Below are 17,122 nucleotides of genomic sequence, written 5' to 3'. Positions count from 1 at the left end.
CCCCGGGCTCGCCATTCCAGGGCTCCTCGTACCCTGGCAATCGGCCAGCAGAGGGGAAGACGTGCCTTTTCCTGGTGCAGGGACAGCTGGGTGCCCCACACCAACAGCTTCCATGGCCTCGCCCGGAGCTGCCCTCTGGCCCTTCTGAACAGCTGAGCAGACGGGTCCCGACAGGAGGGATGGCTTGACTGGGTCTCCTTCCTGTCCAAGTCGCTCACGGGTGGTGGTGTCCGAGCCGACCCCACTGCAGCCCAGGCTGGGAGGGGCACTTGTCTGAAGCACATGTCTGCAGAAGCTCTGACTTCAGTCGTGGGCCCGAGTGACCGTGGATAGCTGATTCTACCTGAGTGCTCACTTCCTCCTCCCCAAACAGTCCTTCCCTCGGGCGGACAGCAGGTGGAGTGAGGGACCACGTGCATGGCCATGACCGCGGTGACGACCTCGGGGGAGAGCTCGTGGGAGCGAGGGTGCGGACGGGGCCCCTGCCTTGGGGCCCTTTGTTCGCAAAACTAGAACCGGTCTTCCTCTTGTGGTCTGTCCCTCTCGCTCAGCCGCCACCAGACAGGGCTCCTGGCTCAGCTCGACTTTACCCTCCGTTTTCGGGTCTCACCCACGTTATTTGAAATGTGCTAAATAAGCAGAGAGCAGATGCGTAAGGAGAGTGTTTGACATTAAGCTGTTTAGTTTCTTAGGAAGGAAAGGAGGTCTGGAAGCAAATGTGGGTCAGCTCAAGCTGCAATGCTAAGAGGTTTGGGGGGTGGAATAACTCCTTCCCATTTGAGGGATGGACAAAGGAAGCCATCCTTTAAAAGGCGCTGGCTTCAGGGCCACTTTGAAGCCAGACCTTGAGCCTGACAAGGCAGCTTCAAAGACTCCGCTGCTGACCTTTTCCAGGCGGCTCCTGACAACATCCTTCTCCCCGAGGCCTTGGCTGGTGATTCGTCACCGGACAGTTGATTGAGTCCAGCAGCTGAAAAAAACCAGCCGAGTGACCTTCGCTCTTGGAGATGTCAGTTTTCTCAGAGAGTCGGCCCTGTGGCTCGAAACACATTTCCCCAGCCTCTCTTGGAGGTGGGAGATGTTCAGATCCTGGTGGAATAGAGAAATGCAGGGCAGCGCCCCGTCTGCCGGAACCACAGCAGAAGCCACGTGCCTAGATCCTCCTCCTCGGGTCTGAGGCATCTCCTTGCAGAACCGCAGTCTCTGGGTCTGAATGGACCACGGTCCCGGTTTACAGGGCTGAGTGGGAGGTTAGTGGACACAGTGTGTCCCCGGCGTCTGTCTAGCAAGGGTGCGTGGTGCACATTACCTTCTCAGCAGTAGTAGCTGATCAGACTCGGATCTGCTGAGCTTGGCCATCGTGTCGAGAGCTCCTGGAGCCTCTGGGTTCCCCTCTGCAGAGAGCTGACCGCTTTCTGCAGGTGTTTCACCCCGTCCCCCCAAAGTGCACCGTTTCTAGTGGAGGAACCCAGGTTTCTTGAGGGTGGGGCAAAGTTCCATCATAACAAGGCACCCAAGGGCAGGACGGCAAGGCAGACATGATTGCTGTGCTTTGTCACAGAGGAGACCTGGGCCAGAGACTAGGAGCACTGGCCATAGTCCTCCCGCCTGCAGGTTCCACAGCTCTCCGCCCGTCTAGTGTGGATGGGCAGCAGCAGCCGCTCCTCCTGATGGCGTATGTGGCCCTGATGGAACGTCCAGGAGTACAGCCGTGGGAAGGTGCCAGAGAGCCACTTCCTGCCAACCTGCGAGATGCCCGCTCGGCCGGGGCCACACGGCTCCTGGGATCTGCAGGCTGCATTGTCTGCTTATTTCAGCCTTGTCAAGAAGCAGCCATGTTCAGGGGCCAGGTGGGGGCAGTCCCCACAGCGGGAACCCACGGCTCTGCTAGAGGCCTGGAGAGAGGCTGCCCTCAGGCAGGGGGACCGGACCAGTCAGCACCTGCTTCCTGGGCACACACCATGAACCCTGCTCGGGGCCTGGAACGGGGGCCGGGAGGCTGGGCTGGTAGTAGACGCTGAAGGCAGTGTAGCATGGCCTGGTGGAAGGAGCTGGGCCTTGGATATCCTGAGCCTGGGTCCTGGCTTATCCGAGGACCATGAGCGTGTCGTGAGGACTGTTGGAACCACCCTGTGCTTGGGGCTCAGGACACAGCATCAGAGAGGCTCAGATCCTGGTTTCAGGGAGCACTTACCACCCGCCCCGCAGTCACTCATGCCCCTCAGCGGCGTGACAGGACCAAGGCAGTGCGGGCATTCAGGGAGCAGGGCAGGCAGGCAATAGTGGGTGGGTTTCCTGGGGAGGGGCTGGAGGAGGTGGCGTGGGCAGAGATAAGAGGAGATGGGGGCAGTGCAGGCCTGCGGATGCCGTGTGTCAGGATGGGGCTCTCCATGGGGCCGAGTGCCTGGAGCCCAGACGGTGAGGGGCAGCTGAGATGGGCGAGCACCAGCTCCTGTGGCCTTGGCAAGGGGGCGGGGCTAATTGTTATCCTTCTCCAACCTTGTCTGAGTCCCCAGTCCAGCAGGTGATGAGGCATCTAGGGAGTCCAGATGCATGTGTTTTGTAACAGGAGGACGCAGGGGCCCCACCTGTGGCCTGTTTTCTTTGTGAGACAGGAGTGGAGATCGGGTCACGGGGCTGGGGGCACCGTGGATGCTGGAGGTCTGAGGCGTAGGGAAGCATCTAGCTGCAGTCCAGGGCATGGAAGGAGCTTGGCCGCAGTCAGAGCTCAGTAGATACGTGCTGAGTTAGTGCAGGAGGAGGCAAGGGAGGAGGAGAGGGATGTGGTCAAGAAAGGGGCAGATTCGGTTCCCAGACGATAAAGTAGGGAAGAGAGAGGGAGGCAGCGGAGCAGAGGCTGGTAGGTGCCATGCCTGACAGACGGACGGAAGCTTCTCTGTCCATCCACCCAAGCTGCCGGAGATCGTGGGCAGGGCCTGGAGGGACCAGGGAGCAGGTGGGACCTGCAGCAGAGGATCTTTCCTGCACTGCGTTTCTGGTGGGGGTGGGGGAGGGCCCTGTGAGCCTTGCCCAATTCTATTCCTTGCTCCCTGCCCCGCCGCCACCCTGAAACCAGGGGGAGGACACGGATGGGTCGCACGGCGTTGTCGGGGTGCTCACAGTCGGGGAGGCCTGGCGATGGCTGGGAGCGAGACCACCCTTGGTTGTCTCCTTCTCAGATGCAGAAGCTGCGAGGCCGCCTTTAGGAGGAAGTGTGCATTTTCCTCGCTTTCCGAAGCTGTGGCGCGTGGTCAGCCACACGCCTTTTCTATTTCTGGAAGCACGAACTTTATTATGCAGAAATCCAGCCTTGCTTAGTAAGCACCAGAAAGCCCCAAGTTCACCAGACGTCTCTGTGGATTATGGGGTGGCGAGCAACGCCGATGGCTGCTCCTGAGATGGGGCACCATGACGTGGAGCGGACAGTTGCAGGCCCCTGTGGGCCCTGAGCTGGGGCACGGGGCTCAGACCACATGCCTGGGCCTCCGGGGCTTGGGTTCAAGTCAATGTCCCCCCTTGAGCTGTGGCTTGGGCCAGTGCTTGGGGGATGGGGCAGGGGCCCCCGAAGTTCTCATAGGGAGCTGAGAACAGGAAGCCACGCCGTGCCTGGGTGCCGTGAGAGAGGAGGCTGAAAGTAGCTGTGGGATTGCAACGTGCAGAGTAGGGGGAGAGGTTTCTAGAAGGAGACAGTGGGGTGAGCAGGGCCGAGGGGTGGGGCTGGCGAGGTGCTGACCCGCGTCCAAGACCCCGACAACCACCCTGCACGCCTTCTCCAACCCCGATGACCACACCCCCACGCCTTCTCCAACCCCGATGACCACAACCCCACACCTTCTTCCGCCGGGAGCGCCCGGGTCTTCCTGCTCTGTGAGGACGCAGCACGGGCACCGCCTCCCGTCAGAGCTGCCCACTCCGGGTTCTGGAGCACCCTGCTGCCCCGCTTCCCCTCACAGACATGGACCCCCCGGAGAGACGAGGGTGGCTGAGTCTCGTCTGTGGTCTGTGTCCCCATGCCGGGCACAGCGCCGGAGCCCTGGCGGGCGCCTGGAGATCATCTGAACGGAAGATGGGGGCTTGAGCGGACTGAGGGGCATTTGAGTGGACGGACGTGGGAGTGTGAGCGGACGTGCATTCCCTGCCACCCTGTCCGGTCCTGCCGGTCTCTCCCTCAGCCTCCTCCCCCTCCCTCAGCAGTCCTTTTGGGCTGGTGCCGGGTTGTGACTTGGGGAGAAATTGCTTCTGAAAGCAAGCCTGTCTCATTTACAAGTGGAGACAGTGCTCAGATGGTTAGTGCCCTTGCTCCTGAGAAAAGGTGATGAGTCGTTTGCTTGCCCGGCCCCACCCCTTCCAAGTCTGGTGCTTTTGCTGTTGGCCTGCGTTCCAGGTGAGCCTGCGGAAGGCCGGTGGTGTCTGCACAGTGTCTCCTGCCAGAGCTCCGGCGCCATCCGGAGTCGTGGGTCCCCTCCCCACCTCCTGGTCTGGGGAGGCAGCGCTTACAGCCCTCTGAGGTCGTCTCCGGGGGGCATCAGTGGCTGCAGGATGCCAGCCCCTGGGAGACCTGGTGCTGGTCCTGGGAGCGTCCCAGGTGGAGGTGGGGTTTGGAAGAGGCACGTCGAGATGAGGCACCAGGCCCATAGCTGCCTGGAGGGTGAGACACCTAACCCAATGTCTGCACCCCTCTTCCCATGGACCCCCCCCCCAACTGGCCACCGCAAAGCCCCAGGTCCTTGTGATGTGAGAGTGTGGTGGAGAGGGCTCCCGGAGTGAGGGGGGCACGATCAGACTGAGAAGGGGAGGGGCCTGCACTGGGCTGTCACCCCTTGCCAATAGGGTCTTGTTTCATCTCTGGTGTGACCCAGGGAGGTGGGGAGAGCAGTCCACTCGGCAAGTGGGAGGACTGAGGGATAGGGACTCGGGGAGCTGGGGTCAAGGTCAGATGGCGTGTCCGGGCTCCCACCGAGCACACGGCCTCCCAGTCCTCTGGTTCTGTAGGAGGCTGCTCTGGCGGGGCCTGGCGACAGACCGGGGGCACTGGGCGGTCACCTCAGGGACTCGCCCGTCTCCCAAGCTGTGGAAACTGTGCATCCGAGGGTGCCCCCAAGGCACAGGGTCAGGCTGGCCTTCCGGGAGGAGACTGCTGTTTTCTGGGCAGCTTCCCAATGCCCTACACCTGACGGAGCTTCTTGGGTCCAGGCCCTAGGCTGGCCACTTCAGACTCACCAGAAGAGGTTATAGGAGGGGATTCCTGACCCCTGTCGCATAAGCATCCTTATGTAGAGGCTCAGGAGTGAGGCCCAAGTCCGCACATTTAACAGGCAGCCAACACAACAATTCCCATGAACCGAGCTGGGGGCCCTGCCCCTCCTGTCCTGGGTCTCCATGCGACCTGTGGCTCTGGGGATGCCACTGTCATGTGAAGCTGCTGAATCCTAGGCTGAGGGAAGTGATGTGACTTGGCGAGGCACTGGAGCCAGGATGCAGGCGCCACTGGGGCCCCAGAGCTGAGTGCCAGGCACTCCGTGACCCAAAGGGCTGTGCGGTCACAGCCTGAGGTTCTCAGCAGGAGACTGGGAGGCCCGGACCCTGCTTCCCCGGCTCCGAGGAGAGCCAGTACTGAGCGGCTTCAGGGTCCCGATTCAGAACCTTTGGGCCTGATTATTTATTTGCCCTTCGATCTGCGGCCCAGCTCCTGGTTACAGGGTCGCTGGGTAGGCCCGATCGTCTCCCTGGAGTGTTTGTGGAGGAGGCAGTCTCCCGCCTCCCTGAGACGTGAACAAATAGTGGTTTAATAATTGACGCTCCCATCTCAGGAGCACCTAGCCAGCTGCATCTGCAGGGAATTGATCGCCCTGTGGAAGGAGCGGGCACCCCACCCAGAGCCCGGGGCCCCTGCTCGCCGTGGCTTCAGGCTGGCAGGAGGGGGCAGGTCGGTGTGACTTATGGGGGCGAGGGTGCCAGCGTGTCCTTGGTGCCCACTCTGTGGGGCTTGATCAAGACCCAGCCCCACCAGCGAGTGTTCTGAGAGGTCTGAGCAGGGGAGGAGGGAGGGAGGAGGTTGTCAGAGCCACGCTTGTTCCCACCTGACCGTGTGCTAGCCTCCAGCTGAGCCCTCGTTGTGGAGGAGCTGCCGTCTTCACTGCAACTCTCATCCAGGGCTCAGAGAGGTCGCACTCCCTCCCCAGAGCCAAGTGGCCGCGTTTGATTCTGGGTGCCTGGCTGGGTGTCCCTTTACCAAGGTATCCCGAACACTGGACACCGTGCCTGGGGCTCCCACATGTCCTCCCACCCACCCCAGCACCGAGGGAGACCCTCCGTGAGCAGCCCCAGCCAGGTACGGGGCACAGGCCAGGCTCTGGAGGGCGGAATCGCCGCCCAGACTGCACGGGACCCCAACCAGGCCTGCGCGTGCCGAGCTCTTAGCGCCTTTCCAGAACTAGAAGCATCGTGAGCAGTGACATCTGCGACCTGGGGTTCCAGGGAGCAGGGCCTGCCCTTTGAGCCTGACTCAGAATGAGATGATTTCGGTTCTTGATGTTCCACAGCCATCAGGGGAGTGGAGAGACTTTTCACGTGTTGGAAGAGCTCAACTGACAGAGATTTCTGAGCACAATGAGCCTCTCAGACCCTCCGGGATCTGACAAGCTGGGAGAGAGCAATGTGTCTCCTTCTCCAGAACGCTCGAAGACATGGCGCGGCCAGATGTGTGCGTTTTCCTGGTTTTCTGGTTTTACTGCAGTGAGACCATTTGCTCAGAGAATTAAAACTAAACAAAAATATTAAACAAAACTCCAAATAACATTTACATATTTTGCATATTCGTTGTGTAAGTTATATGTAATCAATCTATGTGATGTTTGCCTATAATTACAATAATTAGGTGGCATATGCAATATTAAAATATTAAACATCCCCATATTTATTTAGAAGTAGAAATAACAAAACCAGAGTGAGACCCCCCTGCCTCCCATTCGAGGTCACCCCTGTGGGGTTCCCCTACTCAGCTACTGTGCACCCTAACCACAGGAGGCGCCTGTCCCCAGGCCCTGCCCCAGGTTCCCGGAGTCAGCGCGGGGCCCGCCCACCCTCCGCCCTTGACTTTCCTCTGGGTCTGTTCCCCCCTTCCCCTCCCTCCCCCGGGCCGGCCCTGCCCTCTCCTGGTCCTGACCATTGCTGACCCGGAAGGAAAGAGACACAGCCTCTTGGCTTTAGAGCTGGCTCACACCCTCAGGGAGACAGTGGTTGGAGCCCTGTTCACTTGGTCACGGTTCATTCATCTGTTTGCTTGCTCGTTGATTCAGCAAGTGTCCCGTGAACCCCTGCCTTGTGCTCGGCATAAACCAGGGTCTGGCCCTCTTGGTCCATCTCTCCCAGGGCAGGGCAGACAGACCCTGAGTCCCTGAGTCCATGCCCCGTGGGGGATACCAAGAGGGAACCACGGCGCTACCTTCCTCACTGTTCAGGGAGGAGATCTGGAAGGTGTTTCTGAGCGACTGTGCGCCGATCCCTGGACCACCCCCAGCTGTTCACCCCACCAGGCCCCAGGCTGCCCACTGGAGACCGTGTTCTCGTCTCTAGGAAGGGCCCCTGCACACCCGTGTTCCCACTCGGGGGGCAGGTACTGAGCCTGGGGCTCGCTGACCACACAGGCTGTGACAAGCAGGCCTTCCCAGGATGGTGGCACCTCGAGGTGCTGAACGGGATGGGAGAGTCAGCTCAGTACCGTCCACGACAACCTAGAGGGTGGGCGGGAACTTCAAGAAGGAGGGGACGTACATATGTGTACTGCTGATTCACGTGGATACACGGCAGAAACCAACACAATATTGCAAAGCAGTTATCCTCCAATTAAAAATAAATTTTAAAAAAGAACCTTCCACGAGATGCCTAGATCAGAACCATTCCCGGGAAAGAAGGTGCAGAGAATGCCTTGGAGCTAAGAACACGTGTGGCCTGTTGAGCAGCTGGCACGGATGCTTGGAAGGTGGGAGTGGGCAGGGGTCTGCGGACAGCCATGTCTCTGCTGCCTCCGAGGGGCCCCCACCTCCAGGTCCACCCTCATTTTGAAGGATTGTGGCCCAGCCTGTTCAGTGAAGGGTGATGAACTCATCTTCTCATCTCATTAATCAAAACCACAGACCTGCCAGCCAGAGCTGCTGCCAGCGCGCAGTGACTGGTGTCACCGTGCGGAGCCGTGTGCGCTCTAGCCGCGGGGAGGAGGCGGGTTTTCTTAGGTTTGTGCTGCCTAAAGGAGGACAACCATACAATTTCCAATGGGTTGTTTGAATGTTGAAAACCATCACCATTAATACTCTCAGTGCCTCCAGGAGCACCAGCCGGGAGCTGGGCCTGGGGATCACTGGGGAAGGACCCAGGAAGCAGAGAGAAACCTGTCGGAGGCTCGGGCACTAGGCACTCACCCTCCTGGAGACATGACCACAGTGGTGCTCATTCATACATCCGGTTATTGAATACCGTGTGCCGTAGCACATAACTGAGCCTGTGTTGTTTATTTAATATAGCAAATAATGCAGCCGTATTATAGAGTCAGAGCAGTTCCTAGGCAGTTCCCTTACAATTATGAAGACGTTAAAATGAGGAGCTGCAGACCTGATCAGAGCAGGGTGCGAGGAGATGACCCGCCGTGCTCCTCCCCTCCCCTCCCTGCTCCCTGGTGGGCTTCTCCCACAGCTGAGCAGGCGGGGCTGGCCGGGCTGAGGGCTCCTGGTCAGCGCGCAGCTCTGCCCATGACGGGAGCAGCGTCCTGGGCACAGCCGGGCGTCGGCCACTTCCCACGTGCACTGCACTCCATGTGGGGTCTCGGGCCCCAGCAGAGCTGTCTTTTCCTCGGCTTTCTGGACAAGTGCAGAGGAGAGAGACTCTCCAGAAATCTCCTGCCCGAGATGGGCTCTGGGGACCAGTGGGCATGGGCAGGTGTGCCCTGCAGTCACCTGCATCGAGAGTTACGAACGGAGCAGAAGCCTGATACAATGTGATCAAGGTGATCACGTTCAGTGTTTAATGTCCGTGGAGCACCCTGCCCTGAGCAGACCTGCCTCCAACTGACACACATGGTCGGTCTGGACCTTCAGCCTGTGTGGGGCCGAAGTTGGCTCATTAGAGAGGGAGATGTACGTGCTAAGCCAAGGCAAGGCTGCTTCAGAAAAGGGAACAGCTCAGGACATGGTTGGCCTAGAGCTTAGGCCCTGGGGTCTGGAGTCTCTCTTCTGAAACCCACTAATTCATCCAAGCCTGTAGATCTCTATTTCGGGGCCTTGGAGATATAGAAACACACATACATATTTATATGGAGAGGGCCGAGTCTGTATATTTCTGTGTCTTTGTATAGAGAGATCCAACTTTAGATGTGTGTGCACATGTGGATTTTTGCATGGATACATGTACGTGCATGTGTAGTCTATGCAGTGTATCCTGGTTCTCACATCATTGGAAGATTTTCTTCTCCAGATTATTTACCAGGTCATCCATCAGTGTGTCAGTGGCCCTCTGGTGTGTGTGGCTCTGTGTGCACACATGCACATGTGTTTCGCTCACCTCCTGTCATCATGAGCCGTAACATGGGCTTCAGGTCAGGGAGGCCAGATGATGCCATTTCCTGGGCAGGTGGTCGGGTGGCTCTCAGAGTGAGTTCCACGCCTGTCCTCCCGTGATGCCCAGAGCTGCTGGTGGGTGGGCTAGCAGGGTTTGCCTGACGCCCCAGGGGCCCAGCTGTCGGGAGTGAAGCTGTCAGCTGCCGTATTCCCATTGCCCGTCTCTGTTCTCAGTCCCCTCCCTCAAAGCCTGCTGAGAAAGCCCTTTCCATTGAGCGATCTGCCCACCAGCCTCTGCAGTGAGGCCCTGCAGAGCTTCTGAAATTCTCCATCGGGGACCTTGCTCTGTCCCTGGAGACCAAAGTCCAGGCCCCAGCATCCCAGGGCCCCTGCTCGGCGACAGGGGCCCCTGCTCGGCGACAGGAATCCCCTGCTGTGGGTCAGGAGGGGCGGTGGGTGGTGTGTCGGCGGTGGTCCTTTGTGCTGGAGGGTCTTGAAGGTGGTCCTCTCCCCAGACCTTCCGAGGGGGACACGGATGCTCAGCCTCGTCCCTGGGCGAGTGCAAGGCTGTCGTTTCTCTTTCTCGTGTTTGTCTTGAAGGGTGACGCAGGGCTGAGCGAGCATGCTCGCTGGGTGCAGGGCCCCGTGAGTGTGTGTGTGTCCACGTGTGTGTGTGTGTCCATCACCCGGATGGGATGGATCGATCGACCCCGTTTCTCCTCCAGGATGAACACAGGTCCCGTTCTTTCCTTGCCTCAGCACTTCCGGGTGATCATGGGAAAGTGCTTGTAGCGCAAATGCTTCCCCTTCTCAGAAATTGCTTCTTTGTTTCTGTTCACCTTGAGCCACAGTCAGCTTTCTTGCCAGAAGCCTTGTTTTTGGAACACAGGCTCATTTGCTCCCGAGGGGCCCTCCCCGGCCCGATCTGAGCGGTCTGGGGTGCTGTCCCTCCCGGTTGGGGGACTCGTCCTCCTGTGTGTCCACAGTGATGGGGTTTGGGGGCCCCGTAGGGCTGGGACAGCGGCGGGTCCGGATCCTGGCAGAAAGTCACCTCTTGATGGGTAATCGTTGAATGGATGATTGAAAGAATGAATGTTTTGATTGACTTGACCAGATAGTTTCAATCACTTCTTAGTGAATTTGGATAATCAATCTATCTGATTAAAAAAAGATACCGATTTGATGTTGTATTGGATTCACAGACCGCACCGTGTGATCAGAACCCTAACTGGTAGTGCCCACCCCTGGCCTCCCTGGCAGGAAGGGTGGGCAGCCTTGGTAGCCTGCAGGACTGAGTGGGAGTGGAGCTGAGAAAGTACCCCGTGCACATGTGGCCCTGAGCCGGTCCCCCCGGGGCTTGGTTCCCTTGAGTTTCTCAGACATCTGAACACATCAGCCAGCTTCCAGCGTGTCTGAAATCCTGTTTCTCACCCAGATTAACTAGAACTCAGTGAAATGGTTACATTTTCTTTCCAAGACCACTAATGTGTGCGAGAGTTCATTTCTTTTTTAAAAATGAATTCGTTTTTGACTACACTGGGTCTTTGTTGCTACACGTGGGCTTTCTCTAGTGGTGGTAAGCAGGAGCTACTCTCTAGTTGCGACGCTCAGGCTTCTTATTGTGGTGCCTTCTCTTGGTGCAGACTCTGAAACACGTGGGCTCGGTAGCTGTGGCACACGGGTTTAGTTGCTCCGTGGCATGTGGGATCTTAGTTCCCGGATCAGGGATTGAATCCATGTCCCCTGCATTGGCAGGCAGATTGTTAACCTCTGGACCACCAGGGATGTCCCCAAGAGCGAATTTCCTTCAATGTTTTGTAAATATCTTCGTTTTCACTGTGTTCCCACAGTGATGTTTTCATTGCACCTGCTCTGCTGATCTTGGGTGTGGCTCAGCTTGTCCCACCAGAGTCGTGGGGACCTGAGGTTTGCAGGCTGGTGAGGACTGGGGGTGAGGCTGGAGCTGGGCCATTGGTTGGAAATACGGCAGAAGAGACTAGCAAATAGCATCCAGGTCATCACCCTCCCGCAGAGCTGGCTGCTGTCATGGGGTGAGACTAGGAGCTCCGTCCAGTTTAGGGTTGGTGGTTGGCTTCTGTGGGGGGCCCAGGTCCATATCCCTTCTTGCCATGATTATTAAAAGGCCCTCACTGGTGTCCTCCAGGTTCGGGCCTTCACAGACTTTCCTGAACTCTCCTTGTGACTCTCGGGGCCCAACACAGCCACTCCTTCCAGGTCTCTCTGTTGACCAGGTCCCAGGTAGGTGATGCTCCTGGTTGCCACAACCCTGCCCATGCCTCTCCCTGCCTTCCCTGCTTGCCCTTTGAGCTGCCGCCGCCTCCAAGAAGCCTTCCGCGTTCCCTGTCCTTGATTTGCCCTCATCCCAGCGCTCTTTCCCTGGGATGAGACTCAGGGGCTGACTCAGCTGCCCACATGCCAGGCCGTGAGCCCCCGAGCATGGGGACCAAGTCTGTGACGGACAGAGGCTGCAGGTCGTATCCTGTAGTCTGAGGTGTGGCTACTGCGGCAGAAACCCCAAAATGATAGTGGGTGAAATAAAGTTGAGACGTCTCCGTCACACAGAAGCCAGTGGCAGGCAGGCCCAGGGTGGTGTGACGTGCCCAGTGCCAGGGGCCTGGACCCTCCCCCACCCCCCAACTGGCTGCAGCCAAGGATTTCAACGGAAGGAGGAAGAGGAGGGAGGAGGCACTGCGGGCCCCCGTTGGGAGGCTTCCTGGAATCTGTACAGACCCCCTGTCTTTACATCCCATCAGCCAAAGTTTAGTCCCAGTGCTTCTCCTGCCCACAGCTGCCAGTCCCAGGGCTAGAGGTGGCGGGACCGGCCAGGAGCATCCTAGCACAGTCGGCCCCGCTTGTCCTGCCGAACACCTCTCTCTTCCCCTCCCAGCCTCGGACCTCAATGTCCTCATCTGTAAGACAAAGAGTGCTCAGGCTCACCTGCTGGGTTTCAGGACATTAGATTAGACACGCCTGTCCTGGGGCCTGGACACTTCAGTGTAGATTGCAGAGCATCGCCTGGTGACTAGCACGCGGCCCCAGAGCAGAGGGACGAGTGCTCTAAAGTCAGTCGCCTGGCACGAGGAGGTGGTGGTGCCTCGCTGTGCTGTGCGGCGAGGACCTGGCTGTGGTGGGGCACAGCCTGCTCCCCCTGCCCCCTTTGCCAGGGTCAGCCCTGCACCCCGAGTCCTCCCCTGCCAGTCTGCTCCTGCCTCCCAGTGTTTCAGGAGCTGTGGTCATGGCCCTGGGCAAGAAAGCAAGAGCAAGCGTTGACTCCGTTGACTGCCGTGATGGAGCGCCAGACGATTGTGTTTATTTGTTGGGGCTGCGGCGAGGCTGTGTTTGTGGGTGGGGGCACCTGCTCTGGCAGGAGGGGGTGGGGGTCCGCTCTGCCCTCCAGTGCTCCCTGCTCACTGTGAGTGGGGCCGGCGGGGGTAGGCCTGGCTGGAGGGCTCTGTCCCAGGACAGAGCTGGACAGGAGCGGGTTATAAAGCAGCTTGCCCCAGGCAGGACGCCTGCCCTGGCAGGAGCCCTTAAAAGGGAGAAGGAGGTGCAGCCCCAAGGCCAAGCAGGAGCGGGACTTCAGCAGCCAGGAAAGTACCTGCCCCCCAGCTGTCCAGCAAGGCTGGAGCCTGGCCACGTGGGTATCAGGCAACCTTTTAAACGCACAGCATGGTGCCTGGGCCTTAGAAGACCCCCAGGAAGTGGTGGTTTCTTTTGAATTCATCTGTGACTGTCTGGGCTCTGGATGAAGTTGATTTGTGTTTCCCTGATCCTCCTGCTTCCCAGGTGGCGCCAGTGGTAAAGAACCCGCCTGCCAGTGCAGGAGACTTAAGAGACTCGAGTTCAATCCCTGGGTCAGGAAGATTCCCCTAGAGGAGGGCATGGCCACCCACTCCAGTATTCTTGCCTGGAGAATCCCGTGCACAGAGGAGCCTGGTGGGCTACAGTCCACGGGGTCACAAAGAGTGGGACATGACTGAAGATGCTTAGCATGCACACCCATGACACCCTGCTCACTGAGACCCCAGGATCCCACACCGGATGAGGATACTGGCGTGTCAGCTGTGCCTCTGGGTGAGAGGCTGTGGGGATGAGGGCTCTGGACTGTGGGCAGAGGAGGAAGGCACCGCTGTCCCCCAGCCTCACCAGGGGCCTGTCCCCAAACTACAGGCCTAGAGAAGCCACGCGATGCCCCCAGGGCCACCCACCTTGTCAAGAGCACAGCCAGCAGCCAGAGGGAGACTGGTTGCCAAGCTCACATTCCTTCCACTCCCAGACAGAGCAGGAGGTGGCTGGGGGTCCTTCTGCAGGAAGCAGGGTGTCAGGAGGGCCTAGATGGACCCCCCCATGACCCGGCCGAGGTCACTCAGGAACCGGGTTGCTATGAATTGCTGCCCCAAGGGCACTTCTGGCCCAAGACCAAAACAGCAAATGAGGGTCATTATCATCTCCCTGCTGGCTCCCCCGCTTGCTCTGGGGCCTGCAGACTTGCACCAGGAGGGCCCTCGGGAATTCCTGGGTTGGCTAGCAGCACCTGAGCCCCCCTGGCATTCCTGGGGAGCCATGCCAGGTTGGCCCAGCAGTTGTAAGAAGCTGCATTCAGGTTTGCCTCAGTGCCATGACTACCATGTCATGTGCCATTAAAACACCTGGTAAATGATGACTAGCATTCACTCAATTATTCATTCAGCAGATATTCATCTGTGCTCTTTGCCAAGCCCTGGGTGTGTAGTGGTGCTGGGTCCCATGGCATTTCCAGGCCCCTGGCTTGAGGTCCTCCAGGCGCGGGGTCAGGGCTGGGGACCACTCCTGGGGGCCTTACTGTGTGCACGTGTCTGGGGCTCGGGTGGCAAGATCAGCTGAGCTTTGTCTCTCTTGCCTTTGGTGGGAAGCAGACACTGTGGGGGCAGCAGAGTAATTGTTAACAGCCCTGCTTCCTTCGGTGTCCACGTCTCAGAAAGTGGAGCCCATTGGAGACAGCACAGGGCAGGCTGTGGAAGCCATGGGTCCTGGGAAGGAGAGGCCACCGGTTTTTACCCTATGTCCCCAGGCCTGGCCGGGGGCTGGCCCTTCCCATCTCAGGAGGGCACCCTCATTCCCTTGGGAACACTCCTTCCTTCCTCCTTTTTGTGTTAACCAAACCGGGGAGTCACCCAACAGAGCCAGCAGCTTCCTGGGGGAAGTGGCATTTCAGGGGTGCCCTGGAGGAACAAGGAGTGAACACTCATGGGGTGCAGCTGATGGCAGGAGTGTGGAGTGCGGGCACGTGTGAAGGGCTAAAACTCCTTCCGACGGTCACCATCCAGTGGACACACATGAGGATCCTGTCAGCTCAGGGCCTTGGTCTGCTCACTGCCACTGTCCCCAGTGTCAGCCCCTTGTTCCCTGCAGTGGTGGCCTGTCTGGTTCCCTCTCTCGGTGTGGACGTCACTTGTTGAGAGCTGTCCCTAGCCCCCGGGGTGAATGGGATGCACCCCACCCAGACCCTGCTCTCACTGTACCCACTACTCAGCCGGGTGTCCCACGAGGGCAGGACCATGACGTTCACGTCCTCTAAGTGTGTCCCCAACCCCAGGAGCAGCATCAGGCTTACAGCAGACACTCCATGTTTGCAGGATGCGCAAGGGAGCCAGTGCCCAAGGCTTCGCCCATGGGAGTCGCAGGGACCCAGGCAGGCAAGAATGGCAGAGCCTCTTTAGGCCAAGATAACAACGTGAACAAAGGCCCACATGGGCTGCCCCTCTTGTGCATTAGGTATTATTTGGCAGGTGATGGTACCAAACAGGCCTCCCGTTATGGTCAAGCAGCCCCCGGAGAACATGGCTGTGTGTATTTTCACCAGCCCGGTGTCAGCTCCCCATCACTGCAAGGCTGGCTGACCGGGGCTGCAGCTGCCCGCCTGCCTGCCCACCAGCTGGCAAAGGCCCTGAGCTCCCCTTAGCAGGGCTGGAAAGAGGGAGGTGTACTGACGATCAAGCTCCCAGGCAACCCCTGGTTGTCCAGCCTCATTCACAGGAGCCGTCCGTCCGAGGCAGCTGTAAACATGCGTTTGAGGGCCGACACTGTCTAGCGGGCTTCAGCTGGGCAGCCGCTCCGAGGCAGAGGTCACTGTGGCTGCTGAGGTCAGGGGGACATGTCTGTCATCACAGCCAGCAGCCTGGTTCTGGGGTGCCCCAGCCCCCGGAAGGAAGTAGGCTGATGTAATGCCGGCCGGGATGCCGGCCCCGGGAAGCTCCGAGGCCCCAGGTCCAGCGGCAGCGGGGAAAGGACGCTCTTCCCAGGGTGCCTCGCCCGGCACAGGCCCTTGGGCTCCGTCCCCAGGGCTGCCCTGCCCCGCCTGCTCACGTGCCTAGTTGTCCGTCCCTGTCCGCCGAGCCACTGTTTGGGGGCTGAGTGGGACAGAGGTGGTCCCTGTGCTCATAGACTCCCCAGCCCACAGGGCAGAAAAGCACTCAAGTACATAGGATGTCAGCCAACCAAGGTAAGGGCTGTACGGGGGAGCAGGTCCAGCCAATGCGAGGTCCCAGACACCGTGCGGCAGGGCCTCGGGCGGGGTCTGGGGCGGCTGCACGCAGGGAGCAGCCCCCCGTCCCACCCCGGCCTGCCGTCTGGAGACGATGACGGGACCCCTTCTTCCCCTGCCCACCCGGGGGCTGTCTCGGGGCTGCGTGAGTGTGGAGTGTGATCCAGCCCTTCCCACGGTCACCGTGCACTTCCATCATGGCGATAATAAGGACCACAATCTGGCCAGCAAGCTTGAACAGCCTTTCTGTTCTACACAGATGTGTTGTCTTGGGACTTTAAAGCTTATATATAAATTTTCTTCTCTTCACTTTCTCTTGATTCCCCATCCACACCCCGCTGTTGGGAGACCCTCGGGGTCCCACCGTGAACTGTTGTGACTTTGCTCCTTCCAAATCTCACAGCTGAACCTGGACTTGAACCTAGGTTCCTAAGGCTCCAACTCCTCATCATTGTTTTTCTTTCTAAGAGAGAAAAAAAAATAACAGAGGGAGAAGGCGTTCCTGTCAGACTTTCTGACTCCCTGGAGGTGGTGCGGCCCAATCACAGCTTCCTGTTCTTAACAACAGGAGCAAACATTTGCGTTTTTAGACAATCATATTCTCTAGTTTACAAAATAAAACACCTCCACGTAGAAGCACCTTCCTCAAAGAGCATTTGTTCCGTCTCAGAACAAGTCACACGTGTGCTGAGATTTCCAAGCCTTGGTCTCTCCTCGGGAATTCAGCAGAATGTTCCAGGCCTTCGGGAAGCCCTGCTTGTTTACCTTCTGGTGTCCAGACGAATTGGGAGTTTTTGGTCCTTAACTAAGTTGTCCGTCCCACGGTCTGCAGCATCCCGCCTGTGGAAGTGAGGGGAACAGCTCTGGGATCAGATGGGCTGGATCCCGGGCCTAGCCCAAGCTCCCTGTCCTCCAAGTCTGTCTGCCAGAGGGGCCCGACAGCCTCCGGCGTGTCTGGACTTGGGGAGGATCCCAGAAGCAGATGCACAGCCAGCCCAGGGGTCAGCACCAAAACAGTGTCCTCCAGAGT

General features: G+C 58.9%; 1 protein-coding gene across 10 annotated transcripts in view; it reads left to right on the top strand.

Annotated features, from left to right (window-relative positions):
- TRAPPC9 (trafficking protein particle complex subunit 9) overlaps positions 1-17,122 on the top strand; it is a 390,153-nt gene that overhangs the window by 313,654 nt on the left and 59,377 nt on the right. Inside the window, exon 21 of one of the 10 annotated variants that reach the window (XR_014057689.1) lies at positions 11,713-11,807. The exons of the other annotated variants lie outside the window; for them this stretch is intronic. The gene's annotated coding sequence lies outside the window, so the exon portion shown is untranslated. The remainder of the gene's footprint in view (positions 1-11,712; positions 11,808-17,122) is intronic. 10 annotated transcript variants of the gene reach the window in all.

The sequence above is a fragment of the Giraffa tippelskirchi genome, chromosome 6, assembly GCF_054371585.1.
Source record: "Giraffa tippelskirchi isolate mGirTip1 chromosome 6, T2T-mGirTip1v1.2.pri, whole genome shotgun sequence".
In the NCBI taxonomy this organism is placed as follows: domain Eukaryota; kingdom Metazoa; phylum Chordata; class Mammalia; order Artiodactyla; family Giraffidae; genus Giraffa; species Giraffa tippelskirchi.
Note: the sequence above shows the minus strand (reverse complement) of the source record. Positions and strands in the feature narration are given on the sequence as shown.